We start from the raw sequence: 13,088 nt of genomic DNA on the forward strand, positions 1-13,088 counted from the left end.
GCTAGACTGACAAAAGGGTTTTTAAGGATGATCACAGATTGTAGGAGAGAGTAGTGATGGGGAAAACAAAGCTTTATGAAGCTTCGAAACAATTTAACCGATTGCTTCAAAACGCCCGAAACAGCAGCAGCATGTGACAGACCCGCAAAACGCTTCATTGGCTTGGGAGACAGTAACCGACTATTGCCATTGGATGCTAACTTAGGTAGCCTATATACACTATTTGTAATACTATTTCTTGTATTTTTATACTATATTAAAATGAAACCTACTATTTTCTCATTTGTTCATATTTTCATGATGTTATAGCTGAAATAAATTGTATTTGTTCAGACCCAGTCTAGCTATTTTGCATTTGAAGTTGGTCGATCATATTTGACAGTGTTGTTTAAAATAAATGTCTGACATGGTTTAGGGGATTCGGTGATGGGGAGTGCATAGCAACTGGGGATGGGTTGGACAGGGTGTGTTATTAAGTATTTTATTTAAGTATAATCTGTGCTGGGACTGAGACGATTCACTCCTGGGGTTCCAGATTCACCTGCATTAGGAATATCAGATGGACTATCAGAGACTAGAATGTCTAATATCTTTGTAACACTTTGTAACAATATATTTGTGACCTTTTTACAGTCACTGCTTCTTTCCTGTCCAGTCACGTGCCCACTCAGGTCCACCCATTAACTCACACAAGAGCCGTTTTTAAGATATAGCATGAGGTGTAGCCAGGGCAGGGTTTTATTTCTTTAAAAATCCATTCTTGTCTGGCAATACATCCCATCTGAATAAAACAGCTGTCTCCCACAATGAGTGTATGGATAATTACGATAATGTTGCCCTATATAAGTGTATTGGTGTAGTCCAATACAATCTTGTGTTGTTTATATTGATCGCCCATATGTCCCCCTCCACTGAACTATGACTTCACATCTTGTCTGCAATGATTAGGATGTAGGACCTCTATTAACTGTATTTTTTCTTATGCACTTCGTCATTTTGAACTTGTAATGTGTACTGTTTTGATCTGTAATTTTAGACTGTATTGCACTTTTATATTGCTCTTATGTATGCATGTAGTGCATACATACATACATATACACTTGTGTACAATACATACACGTGCTGTGTGTGTGTGTGTGTGTGTGTGTGTGTGTGTGTGTGTGTGTGTATGTATAAAACAGGATACACAAATCTTTTTAAATACTCAGAAGGGAAAACATTTACAATGTGTAGGACCCCCTGGTGTTTATTCCCTGTTCCTGGGATTAACCAAGGGAATCAGCAGAACATGTTGAGGGTGGGGGGGCTGAGTGTTATTTATTTTTTTCCTGTCCATGACTCCCTCACTTGTATTCACTCTGATTACAAAAATCTGTCCCCTCTTGTCCTGTTCTCGGTGTTGAAAATCCATTGGTCTCTGGAGTCTGCCCTGTGAACACTGCAGATGTGGCTCTGTGCAGGTCTGTCATCACGGTTATTTCCTGTTGGTAACTCATCTCTTCCTGGTGGCCGGCATGCCAGAGACAGGATCCCTTGCTGATGCTGGCTATGGGAAAAATAAAATAAATAATTTGTATTGCAGTGGGAAACTGTCTTTGATATGGAAATGCAGGCACATTTATACCAACCCTGCAGATAAAAAAGAAATTAAAAAATGCAGTGATAGCTGTGCTTCTGTCTCCCCCTGCAGGTGATGACTGGCACTGCGTTGGTCACACAGGGGAGAGATTTAGCAGCGCTTGGACTGTCCACACGGCAGGCCCACCACGAGGTGCTTGGCCAGACCCGGAGAGGATCTCCTCACACTGAGCTCCAGCTGCTCACACTGCACAGCTGACACCCCATCGGCTGCTGCTGCTCCGCTACCCAGGGCCATTTCTAGCCTATTGGGGGCTCTAGGCAGGATTTGATTTGGGGGCCTCTCTCATTGTAGCCCACTTGGCCCAGCATCAAACTAACATAAGCTTAAGCCTAGCATTTTGTATATTTTCGTATAAGCACACATACATACAAGCAAACAAACATATAATGTACAAATATACATGTAAAGACTAAAGAGGGACCTGTGAGCAGCAGGAACACAATTGGAACATCACAATTGCATTATGCATCATTTGGCCACTAGATGGCACTATATGGAATTGTAACAATACAAACACTGACCTGAAGAACTGACAAGGTAACAAAAAAGCTTTTAAAAGCTGGATAGTTTAAAAGTATAAAATATATAAAACTGTCAATGAACAATTAAATTTAATTAACATTGAACTGGCTATTTAAATCAGGCAAATAAACAATAATAGTTAAATAAAAAAGTTTAAATAATGAAAATAAATAATCCTCGATACAGTGCAAATTGAAAATAAAAAATAAGTTAAACCAATAACCAATTTAAAACCAACCAATAACCAATTTAAAACCAATAGATTTTTTTTCAAATTAATCATGTGTTGTCTGAAGTCTGTCAGGTCCTGACTGATATTTATTACACACTTTGCAGGTTTAAATAAGTCTATCTAGACAAAGCTACAATTGCCAAATCCCAGTTTTAACTTACTAGCTAGTTAGCTAACTTGATCATTGATACTGCAGCACTAAGTATTATAGTAAATATTTACTGAGGCAAAACAAAAAGTTGAAAAAACCTCTTGCAGATCCTATTCAAGGTAAAACTCACTACAGATGCAAATACACAGACACCATGTTATAATAAAACACTATTCAGTGACAGGTGAACTTGGACTGTTCAATTAAAGTAACAAGAAAAAAACACACACCAGCCAGCTATGGTTTAGCTACACATCTAATGTCATCGTCATCAAAACAGTTACTTTAGCCAGTATGCAAGCAATCTACTGTACAGCAATAAAACAAAGCATTACCAATTAATTTTACAATACCTTTCTCAGGATTCCCATGCAAATCAGATACTCTTTTTCCATGACTGTTCCATGATAATTTTCTGATTTTCCATGACTAATTAATGTATTTGTTTACAACAAAATACTAGAAAGTTGGAAATGCACATAGAAAATAATGAGGATATTGATAAACACAATAGGAAAGAACCACATAATCAGCTTTTGTCATTACAGCCTCCTCCTCCCCTTACAGCCATCCAATCCACCCACATAAAACAAGCTACCATCAGCTAATAAAGAGCACACAAAGATGTAAATGGAAAATTAAACCTAGTACTATCTGATCAATGTATATGTAGTATAAATATGAATTACTTTAGAAACTATACGAAACAACATTAACAGTCTGTATTTTAATGATTTTAGCAGTAATTCTGAATGACCTTGAATATAAACTACTATAAATCAGCTAAATTATTAAATAAACACATACATTCAAACATTATGATATACAAATGGTCAGTTCAGTAGGGGCCTACAGTTATCCATTCCTGTACGCTACTAAAGAAGTATTTTAGATGACTGCTTTGTTTTAAACTTGAAAGCTTTTGATTATTATTCTTTCTTTAAAAAATATAAATAATGATTTTTACCAATAGTTTGGATTTTACAGATTTTAAACACGCTTGATATTATTTTCAGTTTCATATCAGTAATTATTTATTATGAAACACTACTTCACAAGCTTGTTTGATATTATGACATTATCTTGTCAGTGCTCCCATCGCAGCTGCTCTGCAGTGTACAGCTCACACAGATGCTTGCTGGAGGTCCTGTGTTTCATATCGCACTATATGATTGGCTCACATATGGAGGTTGGTCAGCACTGTGGCATTGAGGACAGTGCAAACAGCACAAGAAACAGCAAAAGTGAGCTTTGGGATAAACAGTGTATATTGATAACTTTTGGAGAACTTCTTTATGGTTTTGCAATACAATTTAATTTGTTGAATAGAACAATATGTATTATTATTATTTACTTGATTTTAAATAAATATGCATATCATACATTTGGCTACTTAATTTAAATGCAATGGACACTTCATACAGTTTGAGCATTGAATGTAGGCAGGGGCTCTCAACACTGTCCTGGGAGCCCCTGTGTCTGCTGGTTTCTGTTCTAACAGAGCTCACTTGCTTAATTGAAACCTTAAATGGAATTATCAACCAACTCATGAGAGCTGAAAATAACAGGACACGTCTAATTAATCACTTCATTTGTTCAATTACAGGTTTGCTTAAATAACTGAGAGCTGAAAGGTGAGCGAACATTAGAAGAGACTGGTATGTCAGGACCTGGGTTGAGAAACACTGATGTAGGCTATTGCAAAACCTTTTTTCCCCACATCTTATTAAACCCAATAATTGTTTTTGCACCGAGTTTCACTCGGTTTTAGTGTTTGTTTTGTTTTTTGTTTTGTTATATCAAAATAAAAACCGAAAAACCAGAACACTATGTGTATGATAATGAGAAAACAACAATTAAAACAGCATTTCCACTTTATGTCACAAAAACATTTCAATCTACAAGAGATCTTCATCAGGATCCATATACTGATCCATACATCCATATCCTGAAGATCTTGTGTAGATCGAAACGTTTTTGCTAAAATCCTGTGAAGCATGGGTTACATAAATACTTTTTATTTGTGCATTGGAGCTGTGGTAAGTGTGCAGGTATTTCTTTCTTTTCACTTTATATGGATTTTTATGTACGCTGCACCTACTAAGTAAGTTGGATGTGGCTGTGATTAACTTCTACTATTAACTTTATTTCACATAAAAGGGTGATCATTATTCTGGCAGATCCTGACCAATTTAGTCATGATCACGTAAACGGATTTACGTCATTCTGCTCAAAATCTTCACAGATACTGTGAGTTTACTGGCTGAATGGTCAGAATGACGTAAATTTGTAGCACAAGAACGCAACCAATGATCTTGCGAATCTGTGCAGAATGAGGAAAATCTGCGTGTTGTGATCGCACCGAGCTGCTCTGTGTTGCTAGATGGTTATAGAAGTTGTGCTTAGCGTGTATGCGCTTCACACGGACTCTCCCAAGACTAGGAAATCCCTGTGAACATAATATCAGCACAGACCACATGTATTACAGAGTATGTACTAAAATGACATTTTAAACAGGATTTAATACAATTTTATTCTGCACCATGAAACTGTTACTTTGTATCAGAGTGAACATTATTATGTATGTTGATGTATGACTTGAAATTGTTTGGTCATTCTCCATGACTTTTTATATTTTTGTAATTTTCCATGACCATTTTTTTTCCATGACTTTTCCAGGGTTTTCCATGACTGTGGGAACCCTGCTTTCTCTTGTGCTTGTTTTTCTTCCTCTGTTTTTATCTTATTTTTATGCTTTTTTTGCACCAGATTGGTATATTCTTGGTCTTTTTTCTGACATTATAATTTGGTTGTGTCCCTAATAAAAAAAAAAACTTGTCTTTTCTGCCACACCCAAGCAGTTAGGATGTGATCCGCAGATGCATAAATTATGATGTTTGATACCATGATGCCCCTGGGCATGACTCCCTAATACACAGTCGGTAAATTCTTTGAAAACTGAACAATTAAGATCTCGATTGGAACAAAAACCAGCAGGACAGGGAGTCCTCCAGGACAGGTTTAGGAACCCCTGCACTAAGGGGTCATTTATTTTGTTTATGCCTAGGTTTTGCATCTACCCTCCTCTGACTGGACTGGACCAAAAGTGTCAGTGGAGTTGCAATCTCACTGTTTGTTCCTGTAGCTTTAAAGAAAACACATTTTCTATGGATTGTTCAGCACAGGCACAGTTCGGTGAAAGTATACATCTGCTATGTAAGCCACAAGTCATTTCTGTTTCGATGTTCACACACCCCTCAATGCACCTCACGATCCTTTCTGTAATGCTTATTTTCCACTGCACTCTTCACCATTGCTTCAGTATGCAGCTTCAAGAATTTGTTTGGGTTGAATGGGTCAATACTTCTCAGGATCTAAATAATCACCTCATAATCTGCTTTTAGTGACATTGAAGAGATTCTGGGATTTTATAAAAATAGTAAACTGTACAATTTACAGTAAATATGTTACAGATATTCATTCTTTAAGTGATACAGACATTAGCTAGTTACTACTGGCAGGGATGAACTGGCAAAGCTGTCATCACTTTATATATACACTCACCTAAAGGATTATTAGGAACACCATACTAATACTGTGTTTGACCCCCTTTCGCCTTCAGAACTGTCTTAATTCTACGTGGCATTGATTCAACAAGGTGCTGAAAGCATTCTTTAGAAATGTTGGCCCATATTGATAGGATAGCATCTTGCAGTTGATGGAGATTTGTGGGATGCACATCCAGGGCACGAAGCTCCCGTTCCACCACATCCCAAAGATGCTCTATTGGGTTGAGATCTGGTGACTGTGGGGGCCAGTTTAGTACAGTGAACTCATTGTCATGTTCAAGAAACCAATTTGAAATGATTCGACCTTTGTGACATGTTGCATTATCCTGCTGGAAGTAGCCATCAGAGGATGGGTACATGGTGGTCATAAAGGGATGGACATGGTCAGAAACAATGCTCAGGTAGGCCATGGCATTTAAACGATGCCCAATTGGCACTAAGGGGCCTACAGTGTGCCAAGAAAACATCCCCCACATCATTACACCACCACCAACAGCCTGCACAGTGGTAACAAGGCATGATGGATCCATGTTCTCATTCTGTTTACGCCAAATACTGACTCTACCATCTGAATGTCTCAACAGAAATTGAGACTCATCAGACCAGGCAACATTTTTCCAGTCTTCAACTGTCCAATTTTGGTGAACTTGTGCAATTTGTAGCCTCTTTTTCCTATTTGTTGTGGAGATGAGTGGTACCCGGTGGGGTCTTCTGCTGTTGTAGCCCATCCGCCTCAAGGTTGTACGTGTTGTGGCTTCACAAATGCTTTGCTGCATACCTCGGTTGTAACGAGTGGTTATTTCAGTCAAAGTTGCTCTTCTATCAGCTTGAATCAGTCGGCCCATTCTCCTCTGACCTCTAGCATCAACAAGGCATTTTCGCCCACAGGACTGACGCATACTGGATGTTTTTCCCTTTTCACACCATTCTTTGTAAACCCTAGAAATGGTTGTGCATGAAAATCCCAGTAACTGAGCAGATTGTGAAATACTCAGACCGGCCCGTCTGGCACCAACAACCATGCCACGCTCAAAATTGCTTAAATCACCTTTCTTTCCAATTCAGACATTCAGTTTGGAGTTCAGGAGATTGTCTTGACCAGGACCACACCCCTAAATGCATTGAAGCAACTGCCATGTGATTGGTTGGTTAGATAATTGCATTAATGAGAAATTGAACAGGTGTTCCTAATAATCCTTTAGGTGAGTGTATATATATATATATATATATATATATATATATATATATATATATATATATATATATATATATATACATTACGGTTTCCAATCTTCAGAAATATTTGCTGAATTTATATTTCATAAACTTGAATTTGAGCCTGAGCTCACAAATATAGGACAGCAATGAAGAAAGCTATCCCATAACTGTGATTTCAGTGTATAAATTGTACCATCCAGTGCCTGTCCCGCACAATTCCTGACTTACAAATATCTCAACCATGGCTTTATCCAGCTTCTGCCTGAAAAGAAAGCAAAAGGGAAATAAAAATCATAAACAGGGTATTCAGGGGAGCATTCAGACTGTAAAGTACATTGCAGGTGGTTGTTAGCTGCTTTTCTCTGGCTGCCTTCGCCGGCACATTGAGGGGAGGTGGTGTGTTATGTAACAGGATTAGAGCCATTAAAAGAACCTGCTGAGAACGCAATCAAAGCGATCATTCTGCTTCCCTGTAAATTTGTTCCCGTTTAGGAACAAATCACACTGTTGTTTCTGTTTCTGTCGTATTTGGACCCCGTGTTGCTGGGTCGGACAGTGGGAGGGGGGTGTAAGGTAGCTGGTGCCCCCTTTGAGACTGATGTGGCTTGTGAACCAAACCGCTAGGCCATGTGTGGAGGAAAGTCCTGTGGCGAAAAGCTTACGTCTTTGTAGGAATACTTCTTTCCCCCGGTTTCTCTCTGATCCTCATACCTCCAATGGAGCCGGCTACCTTACTGTGCAGCCGAGATTCAAAAACAAATCCTTGATCAAACGCATTAGGATTTAACACACAATTATATCCATTTTGGGGGATTCTGGACACTGGATTCAGTAGCCTAACCCATGTCCCTGAGAGATGGAATATGTTTGCAGTTGTCTTTAGCACCTTCCCAGACCATTATTGCTGTAATCTGTGAATAAATACACTTTATTTCTATTTCTAGTCACTTAAATATTTGTATGTATATGCAGTTATAATAGACAATGAATATGTAAAAATGGGATTGGAATAATTCAGTTTTGTAAATGTTTTTACTATATGAAAAAGCTACATCATGTGTAATAAAGAGTATTCCTCAGACAGCCTTCCTCTTTATCAACAAAATACAGCTATAGAACAGATTAGCAAAGTCTGAGTGCTGCCTTTATGTGTGTAGGAATAAAGGGTTAAATCACTGGCATTAGCACTTTTAGCGCACATAGTCATTCTCTCATGAATGACTCACTTAAATAGAAAGATATAATGAAACTGCATATTTAATGTAGTTCTGACTATTCACATGGCATTAAACAGCATATAAGGTTTTTCATATACATTGTACATGTAAGATAAAGTCTGCCCATTAAAATATTAATATGTGCAAATATATACACACACACACACACAATACCGTGCTATGTATATATATCTCAATGTACATATCATAACCCTGCTTGTCTCTAATAAACCCGGGATCTATTACTAGGAAGAAGAAGGAGGATGTATTGCACTTTTCTGTTGTGCCATAAACATAGATTAGTCTGTGACATTTCTGTGGGATCGATGTTAACAATAGTGGGTACTGAGGCAAACGAGATGAAGAAGCTGTGCTCTGAACTGCGGAAAGGTGGGTCTGTTTTTCTTGTCATGACTGCACGGATAGAGGAATGAGTTATCAACATGAGATTATAAATGCGGACTAATGGCAGGCCGGTGGGGGAGCTCAGCAGCCAGTGAACTTGTGCACTGTCAGGAGGGAATAACAGGAAATTAATTATCACTGGTCATTTATAGCCAAGACGCTGGCCTGGCTGTTGTCCAACAGGCTACTTGAACTGCCTAGAGCTTAAAGAAAAAGAAAAAAAAAATCCCTGTGTTTACCAGCAAGGGTCTCCATCGAGCCACAGACAGAACATCCTAGCTATGTTTACTTGGGTCTGCTGCACATCAATGGGCACTTTCCACCTCGTTGTGTGGAGTTACCTGAAGGAAAGACTGTGTGACAAAAACGTGACAGCAGCAACATGGTGGAAAACAAAAATACATTATTTACATAGTGTTTCTTGATTTTGCCTTGTGATTTATTGCACTTCAGACAATTTGTACAGCAAACAGCTACATTTCAATATGCCAGGGGTCGCTTGCCAGCCAGGCTTTAGTGGCACTGTGAATGTTCTGCACAATATTCTGCTGAATTACACTATTTATTTATTTTTGGGGGGTTGCCTTGAAATGTGAGTTTTGTCAGATATGCAATTTTCTCTTATTGTCTGACAGACAATACATTGGATGTTACAGCACAGACAAAAAATGTTAGATGTGGTGCTGTTGTAAACCACCCAGAAACAGCGCACAACAGGATATAAAAAAATAATAAAGTAAATAATGTGATTTCATATTTTTGTTAGTTAAAGAATGGAAAGAAAACCTAAATCAATGGATCCCTAAGTGCAATACCTTCTTCTTTTTCTGTGCTAGACTATAGATAAAGACTTGGCTCAGTAAACTAAAGCAGGGTAATCACAAAAGCCAGAAAAATCCTGAGTTAGTATTTAGCCAAGTTCGTACCTCTACTATTAAGATTCTGATCAGAGCTACAGAGTCTGCCATAATCGATCATCGTTCATCTATTTGTATTGGTCAGGTCAAACCTTGCTAAGCAGATTGGAAATGAATGAAATTAAAAACCAGTGCACTTATGGGAGAAATCCTACATTTGATGTGGCAATAGCATTTGCCGCGGGGGGGTTGCAATCTGTAACTTTGACCAAGTTTAGGCTTTACTACAGTTTATATAGCTGTACAATCATTTTATTGGTATTTAAGAGACTTCTAAGTCATTTCACACACATTATGAAACCAGTAGGTGTGTCTAAAAAAGACAAAGAAAAAACAAGTCACATATCTAGGTAAGGTTTCATCATTCTAGCTTCGATAGTTCAATTTGTACATTTTGCTTTGATTTAGGAAAATACATCTGTTCAATGCTATCTTATAAATCACTGATTCAAGGCAAACAACATTATAAAACAAAATAATCAAACTTGTCACTTGATTGGAATGCAGATTACTTGAAAAATGTTTTTGTGAACAATGAGGAAGACTCACAAGAGATGGTTTAATTTAATGTTTAAGAAGAAAGAAAGCTAGATATAAACCTCTAAACCTCTTGATTTAAAGAGCGTTAATGCTAATGGGGGACAAACTTGTGTTAAAGCCATCTGAAAAGAAAGAGAGGATAAGAAATAATTGGTTTCCTTGGGAAGGCCCTAAGTCACTGTAAATCACTATCAATGCATGCAGTGTTCCTTAGAACAAGATCCCAGAATTAAAGATCACACTGGAGTTTGCAACTGTAAAGCACTTTCCTGGCATTGAGGGGTGGAGTGAAACGGGGAGACGTACCAACTGTTTTCACCCAACCCCCAGAAAGGTACATCTTTCTTCCACACAAAGAAAGGAGTAAACCTTGATTCAAGTGCTGCATGCTTTATCATCACTGTCCTATCCTAATGAATGGTAAATTATGCCTTCGTGATTAAAGGCTTGTCAGGAGTATCACTGTTAAACTTCGCCTCTTGTTCTGTGGAGTTCTGCTCAAGACCTGAAACCATGGCAACTGCATCTTTGTATTCCCAGTAGGCGTCTGGTAATCTGCTGTTCGCTTCTTCTAGTTTGAGTATTTTTTCCTTTCTAACTAACATCCATTTGACTTTTGCGGTGTACTGTTTTGCCACAGGGTTTGTATCATCAAAACAACCATACAGTGACTTGTGCTTTCCCCATATAAAAAACAAAACCACACACTGGAAAAGACGAGCCTGGTTGCAGGTATAACCATCGATGTAGAAGAATAAAATATATAGGCCAACATTAATCCCTTTTATACTGCTGCTGAATAATTTTCAATTACACTGATCCCTGAGCGATTAAGGAAACGGTACATATTCTAATAGAATAGGCTGACATTACCTTGCAGTGAATACCTTGTTAAGTAATTATAAAATTGAATCACCATGCACTACATGCTATTAAATTAATGTAGGTTAGGGATAAATCCAAGAGTTCATGTGCTTTTGAAATGTATTCAAAAACAAAGACACTCAAGAAAATCTGAAAGTTTACAGTGGATTGCGTAAGTATTCACTGGATGAATCTACACAAAGTATTACATGTTGATGTTGGAAAAAAAAAACAATTATTCATTAATTATAAATAAATTGCATAAGTATTTACACCCTTTGTTATGACACACTTAGAAAAAAGTAATTGCAGAAAATCTGTCATATCACATCCTGCAAAGATGTGGCCAAAGGTTCTCTGCTTAAATGAGAAATGCAAATGCAAAACACTATGTGTGGCGCAAAGCCACCATCCCCACTGTAAAGCATGGTGGTGGCAGTATCATGTTATGGGGATGCTATTCATCGACAAACTTTTTGGGATTGAGGTCAAAATTGATGGAAAATCCTAGAGGAGACCTTGGACTGGAGCAGAGGTTCATCTTTCACCAAGACAATGATCCTAGACACACAGCCAAGACTACACTGGAGTGGTTGAAAAACAAGAAGCTGAATGAATGGCTCTGGCAAAGCCCAGACCTCAATCCACTTGAGAATCTGTGGCAAAACTTGAAAGGTGCTGTTAACCAATGGTGCCCATCTAACTTGAGAGAACTTCAGCAATTGTGCCGAGAAGAATAGGCAAAAGTTACAGGAAGCATATGTGCAAAGCTGGTACAGACTTACCCAAAAATTCTTGCAGCTGTAATTGCTGCCAAAGGTAGTCCTACCAAGTATTGACTCAGCAGGGTGAATATTTATGCAACTTTCACAATAATTCACAATAAAATCATTTTTCACATTCAAGGTGTTGTGTATGTGGTGATAATCATTCCAAATTTCATTCTGTAACATAACAAAAGGTGAAAAAGTCCTGAAGGGGTGAATACTTATGCAATGCACTGTACTGTTAAAATGTGAGGTGTAACTAAAATGTGTTTCTGGCTTCAGGGTTGTATATTTTACCTTAATTAAAAGACATCTGGCTAGGCATTACCTTATGGTTAGTTAACTCAAGGTTTTTAGAAAAGAGGATTCCTATATACAGATTTATGTGTTCCGACCTCGGTCAGGGTTGTAAATTGTGAACAGTCTCAGTAATTTCCATATACACTGCCTCACAAAATAGAAATGTTATTTTCATTGGCCTTACTTTTCTTCAGCAATATTCCTTAAACAAAGAAATGCAATCGTGACTTTTTTTCTCCTCTGAAATAAAAAGGTGAACAGTTTTAATCCCCACAATTAAAAACAATTTCCCAGTATGTGCTAGGCAAAATATGATTTTCGTTAAACCCTTAATCACCATGGGTCTAATGTACTAAAGGATTGTTGATATTTTAGTTGTAAACCTGTCACAAACAAGACAAATTGTGATGTACTAATCAAGCGCATCATAATCAATCTGTTTTTGCAGTTAAGCCATGGGTGAGTATTTAAATCTGGGCGTTTCTGCAAAAAGCCACAAAAATGGGGTGGAGATAATTGAGATGCACTAAAGCTGCCAGCCTTAGTGACATTTGCAATTGCATCAGCTAGTTAACTGTGGAAGCATGTTAATCAGTTGCAATCAGCAATCTTTTAAAGGTCATTTGGGAAACACTGTAACCTTACCAAGCTCAAAAGAACAAATCAGGAATGTATACAGACTCACCACTTATACTATTACTAAAATAGAGCAGCAATGCTGCCTCTGCGGTGGTGAAGCTCTTA

General features: G+C 37.9%; 1 long non-coding RNA gene across 1 annotated transcript in view; it reads right to left on the bottom strand.

The window, feature by feature from the left end:
• Window positions 1–340: 340 nt before the first annotated feature.
• Window positions 341–13,088, bottom strand: part of LOC136759762 (uncharacterized) — a 35,951-nt gene continuing 23,203 nt past the window's right edge. Inside the window, exon 3 of the long non-coding RNA XR_010820110.1 lies at window positions 341–1,546. This is a non-coding gene — a long non-coding RNA (uncharacterized LOC136759762). The remainder of the gene's footprint in view (window positions 1,547–13,088) is intronic.

The sequence above is a fragment of the Amia ocellicauda genome, chromosome 10, assembly GCF_036373705.1.
Source record: "Amia ocellicauda isolate fAmiCal2 chromosome 10, fAmiCal2.hap1, whole genome shotgun sequence".
In the NCBI taxonomy this organism is placed as follows: Eukaryota; Metazoa; Chordata; class Actinopteri; order Amiiformes; family Amiidae; genus Amia; species Amia ocellicauda.